Source organism: Balaenoptera borealis, assembly GCF_965194805.1.
Source record: "Balaenoptera borealis genome assembly, chromosome: 4".
Taxonomy (NCBI): Eukaryota; Metazoa; Chordata; class Mammalia; order Artiodactyla; family Balaenopteridae; genus Balaenoptera; species Balaenoptera borealis.
Window position 1 is genome coordinate 145275507 of NC_138861.1, and position 24349 is coordinate 145299855.

General features: G+C 40.2%; 1 pseudogene across 1 annotated transcript; it reads right to left on the reverse strand.

Annotated features, from left to right (window-relative positions):
- Window positions 1-5161: 5161 nt before the first annotated feature.
- On the reverse strand, window positions 5162-24349 carry LOC309627716 (large ribosomal subunit protein eL32 pseudogene; annotated as a pseudogene). The gene is made up of 2 exons: window positions 24236-24349; window positions 5162-11887 (listed from the first exon to the last, which is right to left on the reverse strand). The product of its transcript is annotated as a large ribosomal subunit protein eL32 pseudogene (transcript).

Genomic DNA, 24349 nt, shown 5'->3' on the forward strand with positions numbered 1-24349 from the left:
GAAGACTCTTGAGACATTAAAAACAGGGCTACTTACCTACAATGTCCCTAACAGTTCTCCCAGACTTCTGAAAAGCTTCACTTCATCCTTATGCTTCCCAAATTCTATTTATTAGAGTAGAGTTTTGTAAATCCATAAATCTCCTGAAATTGCCTGCTAAAATGTGCAATTCTTGTGTGAGCTTGTGATATTTTCCTGGGGACAGTGGCTAGGGCTCTCATCAGATTCCCAAAAGGATCTCTGAGCACACTAAAACTAAGGCACTGGACATTTCTTTGGTTAATAAGCTCTTCAAATGCAAATTACCCTTGGAAGGTTAGTGATGCCTTTTACACAAACAGTTCCCAAAGGCTGGTAGGCGTGTGGCCTGTGCTTGCAGAAATTTTTTACCAATCTGAAGCCTCCCTCTTAAGTACATTTCTGATGACTCCAGGTTGGGTGAATGGGGCGCCCAGGTTGCACAGACCTATGTGTCAGCAGATGTCGCATGATGCTTGCTCTGTAGTCTATTTTTGGAAAATGTGCTAACCAGACACCCTGCTTACAGCTTAATTTCTCAGATTTCTCACCAGCCTTGCAAAGAGAAGTTGCAGAAAAGGAATGGGCAACTTGAGGGCAATACTTCCTGAGCTCCTCTTAGTTTACCTAGAACATTTCAAATTGATCTGAACAAGTTAAAAAACATAGCTTACCATTTTGTCAAGCTCCTCCAGGCAAAATTTGGTATTTGACAATGACTATTTCAAAAAAAAAAAAAAATGTCCCAGATCATGTTAGACAATCTTCATCTCTTAATGTGGATTGCTCAGTTGCCAATTTTACATGTAACTTATAAAATAAAAATGAATGTTGTAATTTTATTACATTCTATCCTTTAAAAAAATATCCTTTTTTTTTAACATGTCAGTATGAAGTTGCCAACTATCTTCTATTAGGCTGAACTATCTTCTGTTTTAAGATTATATCCATCCTAATTTGAAAGTAATAAGCTACCCTTTAGTTTACAAAATTCTGGTGATAGAAGTTGAATAGAAAAGATGGCAATTCAAAATTTTTAAATTTCTCTTATTCATAAAATCCAAAAGCCTAGCATTGATTTATACCATAGTGTAAATTTACTTATCAACTTGATTTCCTACTTAGAGAGGGCAGAATGCTCTAAGGAAGTGAAGGCAGTGGGGAACAGGATGAAGAGAAGTGGAGATGTCCTGAAGGGTTAGAACCCTAAGGGAGAGTTGGTATAGGTAGAGCATTCTTATGGGCTTGCGAGAAGTCAAGGGCAGTATGAGGAATCTGGGCACCTGGATGCAAAACGGGGAGTACGCAGGCCCCCATAACAAATTCTATCTCTTTTGTCATGTTATCGATGGCGTTCCCTGGCTGTCAGGATATACTTGTGGTAATCACTGCTAAACAAAGCTAAAAGCCAATGTCTGCACTTGCAAAGACACCGTGGAAGTGTTATATTTTATGTAAATGTGAAAGTTGAATTCAGAAAAGATTGTTTGACATGCTTATTTATGGAGAATTCTGAATTTTTGTTTTATTTTACTTGTTTAGGTCTATCCCTCTAGAGACCCAGAGAGATGTCACTTAAGCACATCTAATAAAAACCTCCTATGATCTTGCCTCTACAGTTCACTTGGGCCCAGTGACATGGCCACAGGACATGGAACTTCCCCATAGATAAAATTCCTGCCTTTCCGAAGATTGTCTCAAACATCCCTTGACTCCTACAGCAAATATTTATTGGGAATGAGTTAGGTATATCCACCTCCACTAATTCAAATGACTCATATTCACCAGCCAAACAAGGATATCAGATTTTTAAATACCAAAGGCCACGTTTATATTAAGTGGAAAAAAAAATTTTTTTTTTTAATTTCTAAAAGCCCTGGCAGAAGCCTGGCTTTTTTTTTTTTTTCTTTTCCTTAAGAATTGTGACCATCCATCTGAGAAGTGACCACTCACCCAGTGGCCTGCTATTGAAATCTCTCTGGGACACTCAGTGCCTTTCGGTTTACAACAAAGAAAGGTTCATTCTGTAGCTACATAAAAGAATCTTCTAATAAAAAAGCTTCTTACATGTCTCAAAGGAATATTGGAAGGATGAATTAGATAATGCCTTCAAAAAGGCACTTTTACAAGGTGCCTTGGAAATAGAAGATGCTATCACTATTGTCATTTTGTTATAGACAATAATGTTACTTGTTTTTCTTGGAAAAGCTACCTTTCCATCAAAAAAATAAAAATAAAAGCCAAAAAACAAATATCCTAAAAGCTGCTATTTTGTGGACTTAAAAATGTATTTGTGGCTAGATGAATATTTCCCTTCTCCCTTCCTCCCCTCTAAGTCCAAGCAACCCCATGGGATCTGAGATTTCTGTAGTCAAGGTTGGGAGAATTGAGACAGACAATAGCAATATGTAAGCAGAAAACAGCAGAGAACAAAATTACAGAAACTTATCGTAAGAGGACACATTTGACAGCATACAATTCGAACTCTTTGCTATACTAGCGGAAGACACGGACCCAGAAAAGTTAAGCCACATTCCAAACATTACACAGCTAGTTAGGAACAGAATCATTGTAGTCCTAAAACATAACCAAACGGCTAGAAGGAGAAAAGGACATCCCCCATGCCTGTTTCAGCATCACCATGGTCCCAGAAGCTGCCTGATACTCAAGTCCATCAAGAGGGCATCCAAGTTTTGATGCTCTACAGCATGGGGGTTATGAACTGGAAACCCTCAAGTCTGGTGACCCAGGCTCTTTCCTAACCCCACCCTATTCCCTAGCTCTGTAACTTTGAGCAAAGAATCTCTCCAAGCTTAATTTCCCTCAGCTGTAAGAGTGGATATTATCAGTACGTACTCACCAAAGGGTTGTTGAGAGGATTAAATGTGACTACAAAGACACGTTTAACACAGTCTAATGATAACTGTTGACTTTAATGTCTCCAGATAGCAAAATTAAATGAGGATTAAAAGAGAAATGCATATAAAGTGCTCAGCTTAAAGCTTGACACCGTAAGTGCTCAACACATTTGGGGAAGTATTACTTCATACTCCGTCACAGGCATCCATTCAGCAAGCATTTGTTGAGCCCTTCCTTCCTAGGTGCTGGGAACTATCCTACGCCTTAGGGTTCTACTACCTGAACTCAACCGCTGACAGTCAAATGGAAGAGACAGACATGTGGTTGAATAAAAGATCTATATCAGAGCTGGACAAACACAACCCACGGGCCAAACCCATGCCCGTTTTTGTATGGTCCCGGAGCTAAGCATGATTTTCACATTTTTAAATGTTTGGGGGGAAAAAATCAAATGAAGAAGAATATTTCATGACATCGAAAGAGTCCATGAAATCCAGAGCTCAGAATCCATAATTAAACTTTATTGGCGCGCAGCCATGCTCATTCATTTAGATATTGTCTATGACTACTTACACCCAGCAGCCAAGTTGAATGGTTGCAACCGAGACCATATGGCTGACAAAACTGAAAATGTTTACTATCTGGCCCTTTACAGAAAGCTTGCCAACTCCTGCCCTATGTCTTGGTAAATACTATAATATATATGTGTGCTGAAGGATGCTATAGAAGCATGTGGTAGGGGACGGGGCGCCTAACTGTGTCTGGGAACTTGTGGAGGCTTCACTAAAGAACTGAGTCTTAAAAAATGGGTAGGAGTTTGCCAGATGGAAAAGGGTACATGGATGCATAAAGGTTCAGAATCATACAGAACAAGAGAGGTTCTGGGAAAATAGCAAGACACTGGGTGCTTCTTTAAGTTAACTCTGACCTTATTGTCCTAACAACATCCACAAAATGCCATCACTATATGTCCCTGTGCAAGAATGAATTAGGTTTCCAACGGTCTAGTAATCTCCAGAACATTGTCCTTAATGCCAGAACAATCCTCTTCTCTCAGAAAAATCACATAGAACTTTTGATCCCTCTGAGGTTTTCAAGTTTCCGATGGAAATGAGATTTAATGGACTCATTATGAATACGTTCCCTCCCTGTGTCCATGTCCAGTCTCATTAGCATGTGTCACTGGGTTAATCAGTAACTGTGACAGGTTCTTACCACAGGTGTTAAAACCGTACTTGGCTATAGGTTTAAGGAGCACTGAGACATGTGATCCACAAATTTAAAAAGAGTAGAGAAAAAAGAAAATAAACAAGAGAAGGGCAGGACTTAGCAGGTGGCACCAGAATGACACCTGGTAACCTGGGAACAGCTGGCACAAGGATGTTAAAGTCTTCCGATCCTGGGTCCAGAAGGTGAGCAGCACGGACAACCAGAGACATTCCTGAAACTTGGGACATGGAGGAGGAATAAATGACAGATACAGTAGTGACGTCAGTCACCAAGGCCGGTGACTGGCACTGGCTTCACCCAGTGAAGTCAATCAAAGGCTCTGCTCTTGTAAACTAAGAGGCTGCTGTAAACTTGAAGTCATACGGCAGAAACTAAGACAGAATCCAAATGTGAAATTCATACCAAAACAAAACCCAAAACAAACAAAAAACTCCAACAACCCAGAAAAAAACGAGTATCAGTTTACTTCTCCTCTCTGACTTGGAAAGGTCGATTGATTAATGGTCGGTCCACCGCCCAGGGCAGCTCTACTCCCCAGCCCTTCCCATTCCCATACAAGGCCCGGCAGTTCACCCCCAGCTCTGCCAGGTACCCCAATGCAGCCTTGAGCACCCCTACCTTCCTCCACCCAAACTTCATCCATCCAACAACATGTTGATTGAGCTCCTCTAAGAGGCTAAGTGCTGGGGATACAATACTGAACAAGACAGAAGTCAGCCAGCTCTCACAGAGCTCTCTGCAGAACAGGGAAGACAGCTGCGATGGTCAATGAACCAAATCCTCTGGAATGAGACAACCAAGGGGCCTAATAGAGCCAAGTGGGCGGTGGTCCACAGTGAGGAGGAAGGGAGAATAGACCACTCCCCGCTGTGGGCAGTCCCTCCCAGGCCCCTAAGCAGCATGATTTGTGTCCCATCGTTTGGTAGCCTTGACCAAACAACTCTGGGCGTACAGCCATGTGGGCAGAAGAGCTGTGACAAGGAGACAAATCCAAGCCACATGTAGGATACAGTCCTCAAAACACCTCAACCTGCTCCTGAGTCAATCTCCCGGCTCTCCCTCACCTAAGATGGGTGCTTTCCCAGAAGTCTCCTGGGTGCCCCCGCAAATAGACTTCAGCGGGCATCCCCTCCGGGTCAGCAGAGATGCCCAGACACGTCTGCACACCAGCAGGGAACCCCGCTTGTGTACTTTCTTGGGAAGCTACACAGCCCCCAAGAAAATAAATTGAAAATTTCAATTCATCCAGCCCCTGGTTCATTAGCTATGTTGGACATGCCTGAACCATGCTTAGAAGCAAACCAGTATCCCAGCTACAGCGAGACAAATGTCACTGACTAAGTGACCCTGGACGCAAAGAAATTGCACAGTTTGGATTGCTGGGACCCACGTTGAATCCATATTGCATATTTACCATCCTCCAAGCAATGTTCGCACCATAAATCAAGCTCTAGCACTTTGTAGAAATGCTTTCAGGCACAAAGTATCTCATTGTTACGGTCCTCACCCACAAAACAGTGCATTTTTTTAAACACAGAGCCAAAGGCAGCAAACCATTCAACTAAATAGGGAAATGCTCTTAATGCAACAAGTATTCTCCACGCTACCAAACTTCAATAAAGTCAGAGGGAAAATACATTTCCTTTGCCCTCAATAGAAAGAATGCACGTAAGTTTGAGAAAAGCTGAGGAACCCACTTCTAACCTCTCTCACAAAAACAATCAAACTGCCTGCTCTTTGTCAAGAATGACTACGTATAAATCTCCTACAGTCTAAGTGAGTAATATTGTTATTTTAATATTTATGTGTGTGCCAAAAGTATACACAGCCTAAGGACCTTTACAATCAAATGTATAAATAAAAGAAGAAGGAAAACTTCAGATGAAACCCAGAGGTGGAAATGAGAATTCGAGTTGGAATGCTTCAGTCAGCACGTGCACTGTCTCTGGCTTTGAGAATGTAAAAGGAAAGATGGTTATAGAAAGAAGGACAAAGAAGAGTATAAAAAAGAGAAAGGAGACAGTGAATGACCACTTAGAGAGTGAAGTGCTGTCTCTCCCCCTGGGCTCCATCACTTCAGCTAATACACAACAGAAACTCCTTCCCAAGGAGACCCAGAGTAAAGAGAATACACCAAAGGGGCTTAGTTTCAGGTGGCGGTTGAGAGTGTGGTCTCTCAGATAAGACTGGGTTCAAATCCTGGCTCTCACAGGTGTGTGATTCAGATCAAGGTCCTTCATCACCTCTGTAAGCCTCAGTTTCCTCATCTGTAAGGCAGGTGAACAATAGTAACAATAGCATAGGACTTAAGAGTCGTAGGTTTACAGAAAGATTCAATGAAATAATAAAGAAAGCACAGTGCCCAAAATAGAAAAAAAACTAAATAAATCTTATTTATACTGATTTTTAATAAATATATTTGTCTTCACCTTGAAGAAGGAAGAAAGTGGTTGAATGGTGCGGTGAGGGACCTCCTGGCTGGTGTCCTAAAGGCCTTGGTTTTGGCGTCACCACCAGGTAATTCATCTTACCACTCTGGAGCCAATTTCTTCATAGAAAACAAAAATGTTGGATTAAAATACCCTAAAGCTAGCTTATATCCTCAAAAGAATTCCATGAGAACTATTTGAGACTAAAATCAATAAGTTCCACAAACATATGGACACCAAGGGGGGAAAGCAGTGGGAGATGGGGGTTGTGGTGTGATGAATTGGGAGATTGGGAAAAGAAAAAAGAAAAAAATATTAGAAAAAAAGTGTAGGTTAATAATTTTTCAGTGTTTCTTTTTCTAATATGAGATCTTAAGCCTTTCAATGTGCCTCAACGGATTGTTTTAGCTGCTTTCCGCAAGCAACTTTTTGTATCCCAAAAGTTTTACTATGTGGTATTTACATTGTTATTTATTTCAATATACTTTCTAAACTTGCTGTAAAAAAGAAAAAAAAATCAATAAGTTCCTATCTAACTCACGTTTCTTGCTGAAATGCCAAGCACCATATGGGCTCTCTTGCTCTCTGTAATCTGGACTCAGCGTTGCCACAAATCAAATCATGTCTCCTGAGACACCAATGACAAATTTAGACTAGAGTGTGGGTGTTTGTCCTGTCCCCCAAAAAGAGCTACAAGAAGGGGCCAATCTCTTTCTTCCTGTACTTCAACAGCAGTCACAAGAAGCCCAGGCTCTCTTTGTTCTGAAAGCCACTCGACTTGGTATTTTTCCAGGGATGAGGTGGTAACCATTACCTTCATCCTCTGGGGGGGAAAAAATACCCAAGGCCTAGAATTATGGAAATAGATCAGTTTTACTTTGTGACGTTTCCCCAAATCTGATATCACTGAAATAAAAAATACAATTCTTACTCTGAACAATAATAATGAGGTTGAAACTATATGAGTAATTACAGTCAAAGGAATCATGGAAACCATCTTTTCTAAGAAAATATCTAACAATGGGTGATTTCTGAAGCCCAGGGTTGTGGTTCTGAGTGGCATACATGCAATTTTGAAATACCTCTTTGCTCCTATGTCTCATAACCATCAATACAATACTCTTGCTCGTTTGATAAGAGGCTAGATATGGTTTCATTTCCTTAGTGTTTCACAAGCATTTTGAAATCCCGTAACAAAGGGAGATATGAAACGGATGTATGAGATTTATCTGAAATCCAATTGTGTTTAATCATAATACTTCTTATAGAAATCCCCCTTGTATAAGATCATATGTGATATATTTATACAGCAACATACAGTAGCCACAATAAATGATGTGAGCGATTACTTAAGCTGCAGGTATTAATGTTGTCCTCTTCTGCCTTTCCTCTGGCTATCTGAGTCCCTTTTAAGCCTAGCTCATTTCTATGTAATCCACAACCCTTTGGTTGAATGTGCTGCTTCTCTCACGTAGAAATTAAATTAAATTCCCTAACATCTAGACACAGTACAGAAACCAAGAGAAAACCAATTCTGTAGGTCTCCATTGTGTTTATAATAATAGACGTTGATTTTTCTTCAGTTTCAGTTACTGAAGAGCAGTTCCAATTTTTGAGATATAGTACAGAAAATAAAAAATAGTTCTGTCATATCGTACTTTATCATAGTGACAAGCAGATTGGATGGCATGATACTGGTAAAAGAACATGGGTATAAACCAGAAATCTGGGCTTCCATCCTGAGTCCGACATTTCTTATGTGTGTCTGAGACCCAGCCAGCCCATCTGTAAAGTGAGAGACCGGATACTCCCCCCATAAGACCATTATAAGGATGACATAAAGTAATTTAGATCAATGAAAGAGCACTATGCAAATATTAGCTGTGATTCTGTAATTTAATCAATGCCACCTCAAATCCTTTGTGAAAAGAGGTGGAATGATTCAATGGATGGAGATAGAGAGATAGATACATCTATACATCCACACATCCATATGTAGATACAGAGATACATAGATATATAGAAAGAACGATGGATGGATGGATGGATAGGTAAGTAGGTAGGTAGATAGACAGATAGGCAGATAGATAGGATAGGGTCTGAGAAACAGAACTAATAATAAATAATAATTCCCAATACATGTATGACATTTTATCATTACAAACTACACTTTTAAAAGTCGTGGAGTCTCTGCACACAGCTCTGTACCAGGGCACCCCCCCAGCTAAGAGGATGTGTGGGGAACATAGATCACATTCCACTCACAAAGGGCACATCCTGGGACAAAACTGTGTCTGCCTGGATGTGGGAACACCTTTTTCTCATTTTCACAAAGCCCTCCTATAGACTAGCAGTGAGCCTGATGAGAATTATTGCATTAAACCCTCAAACAATTCTGAGAGATATTATGGCCCTACTCTTACAAATTAGAAAACTGAGACTCAACTGAAACGAATTGTCCAAGGAATTAAAGCATGAATCAAGGTCTTCTGACCCCCAAGCCAATGCTCTCTTTAGTACACAATGGAAACCTACGAGCAAACCAAGTAAGTGTTAAGCAGACTGATACAAAGCTGGACAAAACATGACAAAAACTCAACCACAAGTTAACTTTTTACTCTGCTCATCTCCACCAACAGATCCTGAATCCACAAAAGAGGGAGATTTATGTCAAGACCCTAGAACACAAATCTACAACAGACACAACTTCCACCACATACAACACAACATACAATCCTTTCCATCAGAATGCTTTTAATATAAGTAGAGGAAACAGACAGACAGCTAAATAAACACAATGCACTATTAATAGGAGATAGAAATGCAATGTGTTTTCCAGTGTGTATCTCTAAATGATGGGCGGGGTTCAGATAACTGCTCTCTAGATGGGATGGGGTAGGTCTGCAGACCTGATGGAATTGGAAGTTGGGAGGGTGGCCTGGAGGTGTGTGATTAAGACCTCTTTGTGGTGTAACTGTCGGGGCATACTGGCTGACCTGGTCACCGAGGGTGAGGAATCAGGCACAGCATCTGCAGCCTGCAGGTGGGGATGAGCAGGAAAGACCCAAGGGGTACAAGCTGAAAGTTGAACAGAGCAGATCAAAGCATGTAAACTGGAGAAATGGATATCAATGACCCACTGATGGAGGCAAATGATCAGGGATCCGGGAAGAATGAGAACAAGGAACGACATGTGAGTAAGAGGGAAGTCTGAACCGGCAGAAAAGGGGGTGTTCCGTGCACTCTTAAATACATTCTTACTGTGCATGAACACTGAACAATAAGAAGTTTCACTGAAAGGATCAAGTTCAGAAGGGACAAGAGGACCTGAGCCCTGGAGCTCTGGAAGGCCAAACAGTGAACAAACCAAATATTTATATGGACAAATCTTCAGCTTGTGGCTATGTAAGAGTCCAGTAGCCCTGGGTAGGATGAGGTCTTCAAAAACTATGGTAAATGGAGCTAGAAGGTAGAAAATTTATAGAAACATAGGGGACTTCCTTGGTGGTCCAGTGGTTAAGACTCTGCACTTCCAATGCAGGGGGACTGGGTTCGATCCTTGGTCAGGGAACTAGATCCCACACGCCGCAACTAAAGATTCCACACGCAGCAACAAAGATCCCACGTGCTGCAACTAAGACCCGGCACAGCCGAATAAATAAATAAATTTTTTTTTTTTTAATTACAGAAACATAAAGGGGAAAATCTAGGACACAGTAGAGTGGCATTCATTCACTCATTTATTCACTCAGCAAACTTCACTGGTGCCCATTACTAATATGTAGTAGTAATAGTAGAAGTAGCAGTAGTAGCAGCAATAGCTGACACTTACCACTTCTCCTATGCCACACATTGTTCTAGGGACTTTTAAATCATTTAACCCTTGTGAGCATTCCTATTTTTATAGAGGAAGAAACTGAAGCACAGAGAGGTTAAATAGTTTGCCTGAAGTTATTCCGCTAGTGAGTGGTACCAGCGGGATTTAGATCCAGGCTCTCTGGACCCCGCGTCCATGCTCATATTTTTAACAATGATAACAGCCTGCTAGGTACGTTCTGGCTCTCTGCCAGCTTCCACAGCTGTAGTAAGACCTGCCTCCTTTTCCTAAAGGAATTTGTCATCCAGTGGAAGTTCTGGTAGAGCAGTAAATAGCATCACGGAGGCGAAGGTCCCATGTAAAGCTTCAGTCAGTCACAATTTTCCTGGGTAGACCCAGATTTTCTCACCCTCCTTTGGGTCCCATCCATGGAAAGCTTGCCAATCATGGGAGCTTAACCATGGCATTAGTCAGAGGGACGAGAGAGAATCAAACCCCCCAAACACTCGTCTACCTTTCGAATAATAGATTTGAATTATGCACATTTGGTTTGAGCACTTAGCAGGTATCTGGAATCTATTTCTGGTTTACCTGAATCCTTCATCAGAAAAAGAGTCTAGAATATCCTATAGTTTGCCATTAAATAAATATAAGCCTCTACCAGGAAACTGTTTTACATAAGATGTTGTCTATGAAAGTTAAATGGTCTTTAAGAAGAAACTCTCAATATTTGTCTGTACTCAAGATTACTTATGAGCACACTGTAAGAATACCGATAAGAAAAGTGACACACGTGTTTCCAAAAATGTGCAGGAAACTTCAAAGGCATTCAAACTGCTTTGTTTCCAAAGCCCACTGATAGGCACTGTGGCTTCTGACTGCAGCGTTTACAGAGCCCTTGACAAAACAGCTCTTGAGCCCATGTGTGTCTGGCACACTGATGCTATAAAAGATTGTTACTGAAGGTTTTTTGGTTTTGTTTTGTTTTGTTTTGTTTTGTTTGGCCGAGTTTTATGGTTTTATTAACACAAACAAAATGTACACACGAGCTGCCTATTCATTTTCTTGCTTCGCAGACTGGTGTTGGGACCAGTGACTCCGATGGCCTGCTGGGCTGCTCTTTCCACAGTGGCTTTGCAGTTCTCGGGGGAGACATTGCGAGCAACCTCAGCACAGTAAGATTTGTCGCACATCAGCAGCAGTTCAGGCTCCTTGACCCTGTGGACCAGGAACTTGCGGAAGCCGCCGGGCAGCATGTGCTTTGTTTTCTTGTTGCTCCGGTAACCGATGTCGGGCATCAAGATCTGGCCCTTGAATCTCCTATGCACCCTGTTGTCAATGGCTCTGGGTTTCCACCAGTTCTGCTTACTTTTGGCATATCGGTCTGACTGGTGCTGGATGAACTTCTTGGTCCTTTTTTTTTTTTTGGATGATCTTGGGCTTCAAGAGGGGTCTGAGGGCGGCCACGATGCCAAGTAGGAGATGGCTGCCAACTCCTTAGGCAGCGCCGAGGAAGAGCGCTGCTGAAGTTTCTCTATTCTCTTTAAATAAACTGTCACAGTTACTTATTGCTGCATAACAAATCACCCTAAAACACAGGGGCTTAAAGCAACAAACAAAACTTATTTTTGCTCATGAATCTGCAACCCCGGCAGTGCTCAGCAGGGACGGCTCTTCTCCACCCGGCTCAGCTCCATCTGATTGGATATGCCTCTTTATCTCCAACACGTGGTCTCTACTGCATGGCAGCTTCAAGGTGGCCAGATTTTTCACAGGTGGGCTCGAGGCTTCCCAGGCATCTGTCCCAGGAGAGAGAGCCGGGGGGGAGCTGTGTTGCCCTTCACGGACGGCCTTGCTTCAGAAGCCATGTAGCCTTACCTCTGCCACGTTCTGTTAATCAAGGGCGGCCATCCCAAGGCCAGCCCAGGTTGAAGGGGAGGGGAAAATAGACTCCACCTCTTGTGTGGGAGTGAAAATGTTTTGCAAAAATCACAGGGGATGGAAAATATTGCTCCTGTGATTTTTGATGCAGTCTAGCATATGAACCCACGGGAAGAATGTGTTTCAGAGTCTATACTGGGAATGAGTGTGGTGTTAACCAAGAAAATGTTGGCTGAGCTCATGAAACTATGGATCTTGTTTCTCTTCTTTTCCATTGGCTTCCAGAAAACTCATTGGCAAATGTGTTGCCTTCCTCCAGCCAGATCCCTTGGCAAACTTCATATTCAATAACTTACCTTGTCTTCATTTTATTTTCCTACCATTAGTTTCCCTCTGCTCCAATTTTCTTCACTTTTAAAACACCCTGTTGTTGTATATGTGTTTTGCTAAGCTGACTTAAACAAAGCGAGAAATGAATGTTTAAATACTCTAAGAAACCAGAGAACCCACACAATAAGAAATATATCCAGTAAAAAAAAAAAGAGAGTGGCATGGACATATATCCACTACCAAATGTAAAATCGATAGCTAGTGAGAAACAGCCACATAGCACAGGGAGATCAGCTCGGTGCTTTGTGACCACCTAGAGGGGTGGGATAGGGAGGGTGGGAGGGAGACACAAGAGGGAGGAGCTATGGGGATATATGTATACGTATAGCTGATTCACTTTGTTATACAGCAGAAACTAACACACCATTGTAAAGCAATTATACTCCAATAAAGATATTTAAAAAAATAAAAATAAATTTAAAAAAAAAAGATACCAAGAGAGTATAAACCTCACTAATAAAGAAGTGCATATTAAAACAAGGCACCATTTTCTTACTTATAATTTAATGTGGATCCTAAGCCCAAGGCTTAGTTCTTCACTGGTACTGTGAATTTTCAAAACTATTTTCTTTCCTTTAGTCAGGGATAGGGATTGGCATAGGAATAATGAGATCAGTACTTGTATATGTACCTGGGAGAACTGTAAACTTGCGCAGTTGTCCTCACAAAATAATGTGATGATATTTATTAAATGCCATAAACTCTGATCCAGTAAGATTTCTTCTGGGTTCTAGAATAAGGAAATAATCCAAATTCTGGGAAATCTGTATTACATATTAGGACATATGCATTTCCTATATACATTGGAATGTCATCTCAGCTTATCTTTTTTTTTAAAAAAAAGCTGTGATCAAATATACATGCATAAAAATTTACCATTTTAACCAATTTTAGGTGCACTGTCAGTGGCATTAAGTATGTTCACATTGTCGAGCAACCATCGCCACTATCCATCTCCAGGACTTTTTCATCATTCTCAACATAAACTCTGTACCCATTAAACAATAACTCCCCATTCCCCACTCTCCTCAACTCCTGGTAACCACTATTCTATTTTCTGTCTCTAAATTTGACTAATCTAGGTACTTCACATAAGTGGAACCATGTAATATTTGTCTCTCAGTGTCTGGCTTATTTTACATAGCATAATATTTCAAGGTTCATTCATATTGTAGCACGCATCAGAATTTCATTCCTTTTTTAAGGCTGAATAATATTCATATATATATATATATATGGCATTTTGTTAATCCATTTGTTCATTATTGGGCATTTTTACTGTTTCTACCTTTTGGCTATTGTGAATAGTGCTAGTGTACAAATATCTGTTTGAGTCCCTGCTTTCAGTACTTTGGGGTATACACCTAGAAGTGAAATTGCTTCTATTTTGTATCAATGAAAAATTAGAAGCAAACATCATATACAACAAATAAGGAAATTGCTAACTAAATTATGGCACATGTCCTTGATATCCTGTCTCCTTTTAAAATGAGGACCCTAGAGGCCGCACAGGCCGCCTTCCCAGGCCCCTGTTCTCCACGCCCCGCACTGTCACCACCACAGCATCTGTCCTGCCACGTTGATCGTTTCCCCTGCTAGAGGAAACGATCCTCTGTCAGGATAGGGATTTTGTTTTCTATCTCTGGCCTCAATTCTTTAATAGCTGGCACATAATATGAGCATGATAAGTGTTGATTAGGTAAAAGAGAGTAGCAGGAAATAGCAGAGTCAAAAATCACCTCATAATAAATTTGATTCAGCTGTTTGTTGACTGACTGTGAAAACCTTATCAAGGACATGAACCTAGACTCGAATTTGGGGAATACAAAGTGAAAATCTTATAAGTGATAGGAAAGTCTTTGGAGGAGTGGGACTATACCTAGTATGTCACGGCACTAAAGTCAGTTCCTTTATTTTAGTGTTTAATATACAGCGAGAGTGTAAGATTCTTGAAAGATCTGGAATCTTTCAGGAGGGCCAGATGAATCTTTCTTACATGGAAGCATTCACACTTACACATTACTCTTCCCCTTTTATTCCAATGAACGTGCATACAAATATACACGCCTGCATTTTGAGATAATAAATATGTCCAATATTCTAAAATGCCAGTGGTAATAAAGATTTAATAGCCATAATATATCTAACTCACTCCTAAGTCCGAAGAAATAAATTGGCTTTTAGTAACAGACATCAGTAATCCCAAGTCTTATTCAATCTAGATCTTCCCTCTTTTCATTTACTACTGCATCCTCTTGAGAGTTGAGTGAGACCTTTATTCACTGTCACCTCCTCTGAGAAGTCTTCCCTGATCCACCCCGTCCTGGAGCACATCCATCACTCTCTCCCTCCTTCCATTGCTTTACTTACTCTTCCTGTCATTGATTGCCACCAGATATGCCACCTGTTTGATCTTTCCCTTGTTTCTTTTCTGTCCCTCACTTAAGAAGGTACATTCCTTGAAGGCAAAAGCTTTTATCCACCCAGCACCTAAGCAACACCTAGAAAATAACAGCAATTCAATAAAAATTTGTGAAACACATAAAGAAACGCTTAATTAGAAAGTCAGGACCTATAGAAGAGATCATAAGCAAAACATTCTCTGACATAAATAGCTGATTCACTTTGCTGTACAGTAGAAACTAACACAATATTAGAAAGCAACTATACTCCAATAAAAATTTAAAAAACAGAAATGAGCTATCAAGCCTTGAAAAGACATGGAGGAACCTTAAATGCATATTACTAAGGGAAAGAAGCCAATCTGAAAAGACTCCATATTGTATGATTCCATCTATATGACATCTGAAAAAGGCAAAACTATGGAGACAGTGAAAGAATCAGTGGTTGCCAGGGGTGGAGGAGGGGGAGGATAGGGTAAATAGACAGAGCACAGAGGATTTTAGGGCAGAGAAACTACTCTGCATTATACTCTAATGGTGGAAACATGTCATTATACATTTGTCTAAACCCACAGAATGTAGAACACTAAGAGCTGATTCACTTTGTTATAAAGCAGAAACTAACACTCCATTGGAAAGCAATTATACTCCAATAAAGATGTTAAAAAAAAAAAAAAGAGTGAACCATAATGTGAACTATAGACTTTGGGTGATTATGATGGGTCAATGCAGGTTCATCAATTGTCACAAATGTATAACTCTGGTGGGGGATGATGGGGGAGGCTAAGCATGTGTGAGGGCAGGAGAATATGGGAACTCTCTGTACCTTCCTCTCAACCTTGTTGTGAACCTAAAACTGCACACAAATGAACCTACCTATGAAACAGAAACAGACTCACGGACATATGGAACAAACTTGTGGTTGCCAAGGGGGAGTGGGTTGGGGGAGGGATGGAGTGGGAGGTTGGGGTCAGCAGATGTAAGCTATTATATAGAGGATGGATAATAAACAAGGTCCTACTGTATAGCACAGAGAAATGTATTCAGTATCCTATGATAAGCCATAATGGAAAAGAATATTAAAAAAAGAATGTATATATATGTATAACTGAATCACTTTGCTGTACAGCAGAATTTAGCACAACATTGTAAATCAACTGTACTTCAATAAAAAACTAAAATAAAATAAAATATACCATTTTTTAGAATATTACTCAGCCATAAAAAGGAACGAAATTGGGTCATTTGTAGAGACATGGATGAATCCAGAGACTGTCATACAGAGTGAAGTAAGTCAGAAAGAGAAAAACAAATATCGTATATTAACACATACATGCGGAACCTAGAAAAATGGTACAGATGAACCGGTTTGCAGGGCAGAAATAGAGACACAGATGTAGAGAACAAACATATGGACACCAAGGGGGGAAGGTGGCGGGGTGGTGTTGGTGGTGGTGTGATGAATTGGGAGATTGGGATTGACATGTATACACTAATATGTATAAAATAGATAACTAATAAGAACTTGCTGTATAAAAAATAAATACAATAAAGTTCCAAAAAAATAAATTAAAAAAAGAATTTAAATAAAATAAAATTTACCATTTTAATAAAAAAAAAAAAGCCAGGACCTAAATTATATATACAACACATACTTACGCATACACACACACACACACACACACACACACACACAATGATTACACGTAAATACACTCAAAATTAACAGTAACATCAAAACTGTAATATCGGTGAAATTGTGACTGATTCTTTTCTGTATTCTAAGAATTCTAATGTAATTGCATTACTTTTGTTGTGGGCTATCTGCCATGGTAGGGTGCTACCAAGGTGGGAGTTTACTACCAAGAATCCTCATGTTGGCACTTCAGTGAATTCGTAGTTCTCCAGAATCTTTTTCTCAACTTTGCAAGCTCAACTAGTTGATATTTTTCACAACCTGAAAGTAAGTAGATCGTTCTTCAATGGATGTACTCAAATTAACCTTGACTGCAAAAGACTAGTACATAAATCTAAATGCAAATTATGTCTTTAAAGCAAGAAATTTAACTGCCAAAGGGACCTTGAGTTGTACCCTCTTAACTTAGTGACCATGGAATCAGATAAACAGTACCTGGCTTTAAGTTCTGACGTTTAATGGGATTGATTGTTCTATGTGGGGACTTGCCAGCTGTATCACTTCAAAAAAGCTGTTCCTGTCCCCAGACAGAGGAAGTCCACTGGCCAGGAGAACTTCTCTTGGGCAGAGCTGGGAAGTAATGGCAAATCTCCCTCCGTGACTTTGTGGACTTCCATCACTGATCATCTACCTCCTTTTCTGATTGACATGTTTTTTCTTATAACATATTAACTAAATTTAACTCATAATAGCTTTCTGACATGCTAATAGAGCCAGTTTTGTATTGTACTTCCTGCTTCTGGACCTGAGCAATATTTATATTTGAGTCCTGTTTTGCATGTATTCTAAAGTCATTATTATGCTTTGATTTTACAGATGACTCTCAGAGACCCAGGACATTTTTTTTTTGCTGCTGCCTGCATTAGAATAATAAAAATAATTTCTAAGTCAGGATGGTAAATATTCCATATTAGGTAAGGTCCCTTTTTAACCATGTTTTCAAACATATACATGCTTTAGAACCTGTAACAGAGTCCCAGTTTGAGTCTAAGGTGTGTTCACCTCGAATCTATTCTACTATCCTGACATTGCACAGGGGCTAGTGGGACAGGCTCACCAGGAGTCTACTTAAATGATGATCAAGGTTCTTCCCAGGAAAAAACTCATTCTAATAACAGAGTCAATGGCCCAAGCTTGGAAGAGAGAAGTGAATGAGAGCATAGCAGGTGACTGTCGCTCAGACTGTCCTCCAGCCCACACCCACTGCAGGTTGCACCAATAAGAGCCAAAATAATTCCTTCTCTGAAGCCTCCATGGGACCTTCAGACTGTGAAACATCAGCCACACTAGAGCCAGTGATGGTGAGGTGTTGGTAGCAGCAGCTCTGTACACCTTGTCACCAGGGGTGGAGATCGATTCAATGACCTAGATTTCAAGGGCGCAGAGGTCAGTGCCCTCATTGCCAGAATCACCAAGCAACTCGAACACTGGCAGCTCTGGTGTCTTGGGTGGACACTGGTGACACAGCTGAGTAAGACATCTGCCATACCTGGAGTCATTATTGTAGCTAGCCAGGACAGAAGATGGTTTTGAAGTTTTTATGACACAGACATTTCTTAGAGATCTCTAGACCATTTTACCAAATTTGAGAGGGCTGAAATTTCTGCAGACCAAGTGAGAACAGATACATAGAAGTACTGCTTTGTAATATTGTTTCTACCGTCCCAAGGTTTACCAAAGTAGGCGCGGCCTAGGATATAACATTTACACCTAAAAGTTAAGTTTCAGTTGGATACAATCCTTTCACTTATGGAAGATGATTCATTCTCAGATGACAGAAGACCAGGTAGTCACTGTGATTCCCAGTAAAATCAAACTACATCCAGCTTTAAAAAAAAAATGGTTATAAATTTGAAAAAATTATTTTTTAAATGCCAAAGAGTAACAATGATGTCATAAACACCCATTTCCACCCCTCAAAATTAATATTAATATTTTGTCATATGTGCTCCAGATCTTAATCTTTTAAGAACTAAAGCATCACAGTCAAGGAAACTGTCCCCTACGTTCCCTTCTCCACCCCCATTCTCATCCCTTACCTTCCACCCTATGAGAAAGTCATGGATGCAACTTTTAAATATACAACAAATAATATAGCACATTATTTATGAATATAAAAATACATGCACCCCAATGTTCATAGCAGCATTATTTACAATAGCCAAGATATGGAAGCACCCTAAGTGTCCATCAACAGACAAATGGATAAAGAATATGTAGTATATATACACAATGGAATACTACTCAGCCATAAAAAAGACTGAAATTTTGCCATTTGCAACAACACGGATGAACTTGGAGGGTATTATGCCTGGTGAAATAAGTCAGACAAAGACAGACAAATACTGTATGATACCACTTACATGTGGAATCTAAAAATACAACAAACTAGTGAATATAACAAAAAAGAAGCAAACTCACAGATATAGAGAACAAACTAGTAGTTACCAGTGGGGAGAGGGAAGAAGAGGAGAGGGTCAAGATAAGTGTATGGGATTAAGAGGTACAAACCACTATGTATAAAATAAATAAGCTGCAAGGAAATGTTGTACAGCCCAGGGATAGCCAATATTTTATAATAATTATAAATGGCATATAATCTTTAAAAATTGTGAATCACTATGTTGTACACCTGAAACTTATATAATGTTGTAAATAAACTATACCTCAATAATAAATAAATAAATAAATAGTAAATTAAAATAAAAAGCAAAAGTATAAAGACAAGGAATAGCTGTATCAAGGTAAATTTTTAATATAAGAGATAGGAAGAGAATGTTTTACTCTTTTTATAAATACTGTAAATGTAGAGAACCTGATTACTTTTAAGGAAAAGTAATTAAGGATAGCCAAATACTTTATTGAAAAGTATAACATAGCCATAATCTCACTCTTCCTTTTCAGTTGAGTGTGAGAAAATGATAGGAGAAAGTTGGGAACTGGGAACCAGAGATAAGGTAGTGTTTGTTCCTTCCAGCAATTCTTCCTTTTTAGAAACTGAAGGAAGAGGTGACTAGGAGAGACCTACAGTTGATCTCTGAGCAGTGAGTAGCTGCAGGCACCATGATCCAAGCCTAAAGGATAAGACCCATCCCTGGGCATGGGTCTTTTGATTCCAAGCTAAGAAATTCAAGGTAAGCTACAAAAAGCATTCTAATCGGGGCCTACATGTGTTTGATTACAAACAATAGGTATACCTAAAACTAGTTTTAAAGTTACCCAATTTTTCCCTAATCTTGCCATGGTTTTGCTTTAAAAGTGACTATAGGGCTTCATTTTAGTACAAGAGTCATTAAAAGTATTTAAATGAGGTTTTCCATTGAAAAGCAAAAATAATATACAAATTGGGGATTATATATCAAGGGTCAGATTCTAATTAAACAAGGAGATTAAGACTGTTATTTATCGCTGCTTCTTTCTAAAACCCAACCAATAATAATATTAAAGGAATAAGAATTTATTAACTCCCAAGTTCTCAGAGCATGGGTGAGGCTTGGCAACTGACCCTAGACTGAGGGCAAGAGTGTAAGTCACCCAAAAAGCAAACCACAGAAAACACAAGGGCAGACAAGAGCAGAAGAGAGTTAGCAACAAAGTTCTGGAAGCTGGAAAAGATGTGGACTTGAGGCAACTGAGTGAGTCAAAGGGAGAAGGTAGAAAGTACCATAGTGGAGAACATGAGGAAGAAGACAGGAACTCATCTCTTCACACCATAGAATTCTAGAAAGATTCAACTTTGGGAGGTGCTGGGAGACAAGGCTGACTGATAAATAACTCCCGTTCCCCAGCTTTTTCTCAGTTGAATATACAACCGGTTAAGACATAGATGCAGGAACCTGCCAGCAGGAGATAAAAATGTCACTTTTAATGTGAAACCCTGGATTGGATCCTGGACCAGAAAAAGATTGTTGGAAAAACTGATGGAATTCAAGAAAGGTCTGTGGGTTAGTTTATTGTAATGTACTATGATCTCCTGCTTTCTATCTCTGTCCTGTGGTTACATAAAACATTAACATTAGGGGAAGCTGGACAAAGGGTATCTAGGAACGCTCTGTACTATTTTTTGCAACTTGCCTGTAAGTCTAAAATCTCTCAAAAATCAAAACTTCTTTAAAAGTTAAATGCCTCCTTTATCACAAATAAAGCTCTTCTGAGAAAACATAGCTTATTCTGCCTGAATTAGATAGATTTGCCAGCTCCACCCCTGAATTAGACAGATTTACCCAATCAGAATCACAAGCCATGATGGGACAACTCATGTCTCATCACAGGACAGTGCCACGGGCCCTAAGCTGACCCCCGGCCAAAAACCGTTAAGAACACATGCTCTGTTACAGACAGGCAAATCTTAAGTGTAAGAAGTTAGGATCACGTAAAAGAAAAGTGAGAGGAAAGGGCTGAGCCGTGCCTGCCCAGTTCTTCTCCCAAACTCTCCAATTAAGTCACTCTTGTCACCTGGGGAGGAGTGAAGGCACGAGAAGAAAGAATCCAAGAGTATTATTCTAATACAGTGACCTCAGACGTTTTGGTCTCAAGACCCTTTCAGACTATTAAAAAGTACTGAAGACCTCAAAGAGCTTTTGTTCATGTTGGTTATATACTAAAAGTATCCGCTTTTGGGAAATATATACATATATATTTTATATATTTATATATAAAGGTATTGTGTATATATATATACATAAAAAATATACATATATTTCCCCAAAGCTGAAACTTTTAGTATTTATTTATAAATTCACTTAACAATATTAATAAATCCAGTACATGTTAATGTGAATAACGTATTTTATGAAAGATAAGTTTATATTTCAAACCAAGAAAACATAGTGAGAAGAGCGGCTTTGTTGCACATTTTTATAAATCTCAGTAATGTTTGGCTTAGCAGAAGACAGCCAGATTCTCATATCTGCTTCTGCATTTAATCTGTTGCATTATCACACATCATGTTGCCTCTGGAAAATTCCCCTGTACGCTCACGGGAGTATGTGAGTGAAAAGGGCAAATCTCATCTTAGTATTATTATAAAAATTCTTTTGACTTTTCAGACCCCCAGACCACACTCTGAGAACCGATGCTCTAATAAATGCCCCTCCATGTGCAGTAACAGCAAGGTGCATGTTCCCCAGACGGGAGACCGGAAGTGCTTGTGAAGGCTGGGGGGAGGCTGAGTCTGAACCAGAGCCGTACTGGTTGAAAGTCTGTCTATGAAGCAGTTAAACCCCTTGCCCTGAGTCCCCTCCCTTAGCTGCTACAATGAGGTAACTGCCTGTCTCCCTCCATGTTGCCAATTTACTGAAAGCCTAAACGCAGACAAGCTCCAGACTCACGGATGCCAGCCAGAGCTGAGGAAAACAGGGTGAAATCATGCCTAAGGTGTGATGAGATCTCCCATCCTCCTTACCCTGCTCTGCTCTTAGAATCCAGCAGCCTAGTTTGTTATCCATCCCCCAACAAACACACTGTAAGCAAGAGACTGGGTAATTTTTCACTGAGGAAACTAAACAATACAAGAGAAAAAAAAGACCTATAAATACTGAGAGGTGAGATATCCATCCAGGAAAGAACACCAACAAATTACCCCCAATAAAAGCCCACATCTTGACAAGCCTTGCCTCTGCACATACTGTTCCAATCAACTGTCATGCATCACTCTTCAGCACTAGTAGACAGTCTAGGATTATTAAGTCAAACATTCTCAGAAAGCATCCAACGGGGGAAAAAATTAGACAAGATGATAAAAGTAGAATGGAAGGACAAAGTGTTAAAAAAAAAAAAAAAAGGAAAGAAACATTCATCAAACAACAAAGGACTTCTTGGAAGTTAAAAATATAAAAGCAGAAATTTAAAAATTAATAAAAGTTTTGGAAGATAAAGTTGAGAAAATCTTTCAGAAAGTAGATCAAAGAAAAATTGGTAGAAAATAGAAAAAATAATACTAAGAAAAGCAGAGAATCAATACAGGTTAAGCATGCAATAAATATGACCCCAGAAAGAGATAACTGAGAAAGTTACCAAATAAATAAAAACGAAAACTTCACAGAATTGAAGAGCTTGAGTTTCCAAATTAAAAGAGCCCATCACATACCCAGGACAATACACAAATGTATGAAGAAGAAAAAAACTCATACACAATATGAAACTCCAGAGTAAAGGGGATAAAGAGAAAAGCCTAAAAGTTTCAAGAACACAAAGACAGGGAGCACATGAAAGTGAAGATTCACAACGGCATCAGACTTGACAATAAGAAGTCTGGAAACTACATGATAATGGATAAAGCCTTCAAAATTCTGAAGAAAAATGTTATCAACCTAGAATTCTAAACCCAAACCATTATTCAGGGATGAGGATAAAGACATGTTCACAGGGCTTCCCTGGTGGCGCAGTGGTTGAGAGTCTGCCCGCCAATGCAGGGAACACGGGTTCGAACCCCGGTCTGGGAAGATCCCACATGCCGCGGAGCAACTGGGCCCGTGAGCCACAATTACTGAGCCTGCACGTCTGGAGCCTGTGCTCCGCAACAAGAGAGGCCGCGATAGTGAGAGGCCCGCGCACCGCGATGAAGAGTGGCCTCCGCTTGCCACAACTAGAGAAAGCCCTCGCACTGAAACGAAGACCCAGCACAGCCATAAATAAATAAATAATTTAAAAAAAAAAAAAAAGACATGTTCACAAATGCCACATATGAAAAAGATTACTGCCCAGGCAACCTTTTTCAGGATGCCACTAGAAAAATGTAATCCACCAAAACGAAGCAGGCAACCAAGGAGAAAAACCATGGAATCCAGGATAGAAGATATGGTAGCCAGTCTTCGAGATGGACCCAAATGAGCCCCTCCTCCTGATATTCACACCCTGTACAGTCCCCTCCCCTGTTGGAAAAGGATTGGTCTGTGTGACCAAAAGAAGATGGCAGAAGTAACAATCGGTCACTTCTGAGATTAGGTTATAAGAGACCCTGAGCCTTCCAAGATATCCAACTATCCGAAGGCCTGTTCTGCCAGTTTTTCCCAGAGCACAGACTGCCTCATTTCGGATCTCCACCCTGAATTCCTCTCAGGATGTGTTGGAGGTCATCGAGTGCAGTGGCTAATGGCTAATCCATGTAGAGCCGCGTGACAAGCGACATCCTTTAGTTGGCACTTGGTAGGAAAGATTTGTCTCTGCTCCACGCAGAGGCAGCTGGGGGAGCTCACCTGGGGCATAAGCAATGCTCATCCCAAATCCTGTGCCATAGCTACACAGTCTCTGAATGGCTGGTCTTAAATTCCGACTCCTTGAGCCCTGCCTTAAGCCCACACTAAATTTCTAACGTGACTTTCTTCATTCACGCTGTTTTGCAAACTTGCTGTCAGCCCCCAGGAATACGAGAGAAAATCACCGAGATTATAGAGAGACGAAGGGCCATGGGACACATGAGGATCTCTGCCTGAAGGGCTCCGCTCTCCCCAGAGATGAGGTCTAGAAAGTGGTGGGAGAGTTGAAAGCATTAGTTATGAGGTGGTTCCCCTACCCTGAGGTACCCTTCCTTGTTAAGGTTTCCCCTCTGAGCCACAGAGATGGGCGATTTACACAGAACGGAATGATACTGCAAATGAGGCGGCCCTTTCCTACGTAGCTCCTGCAT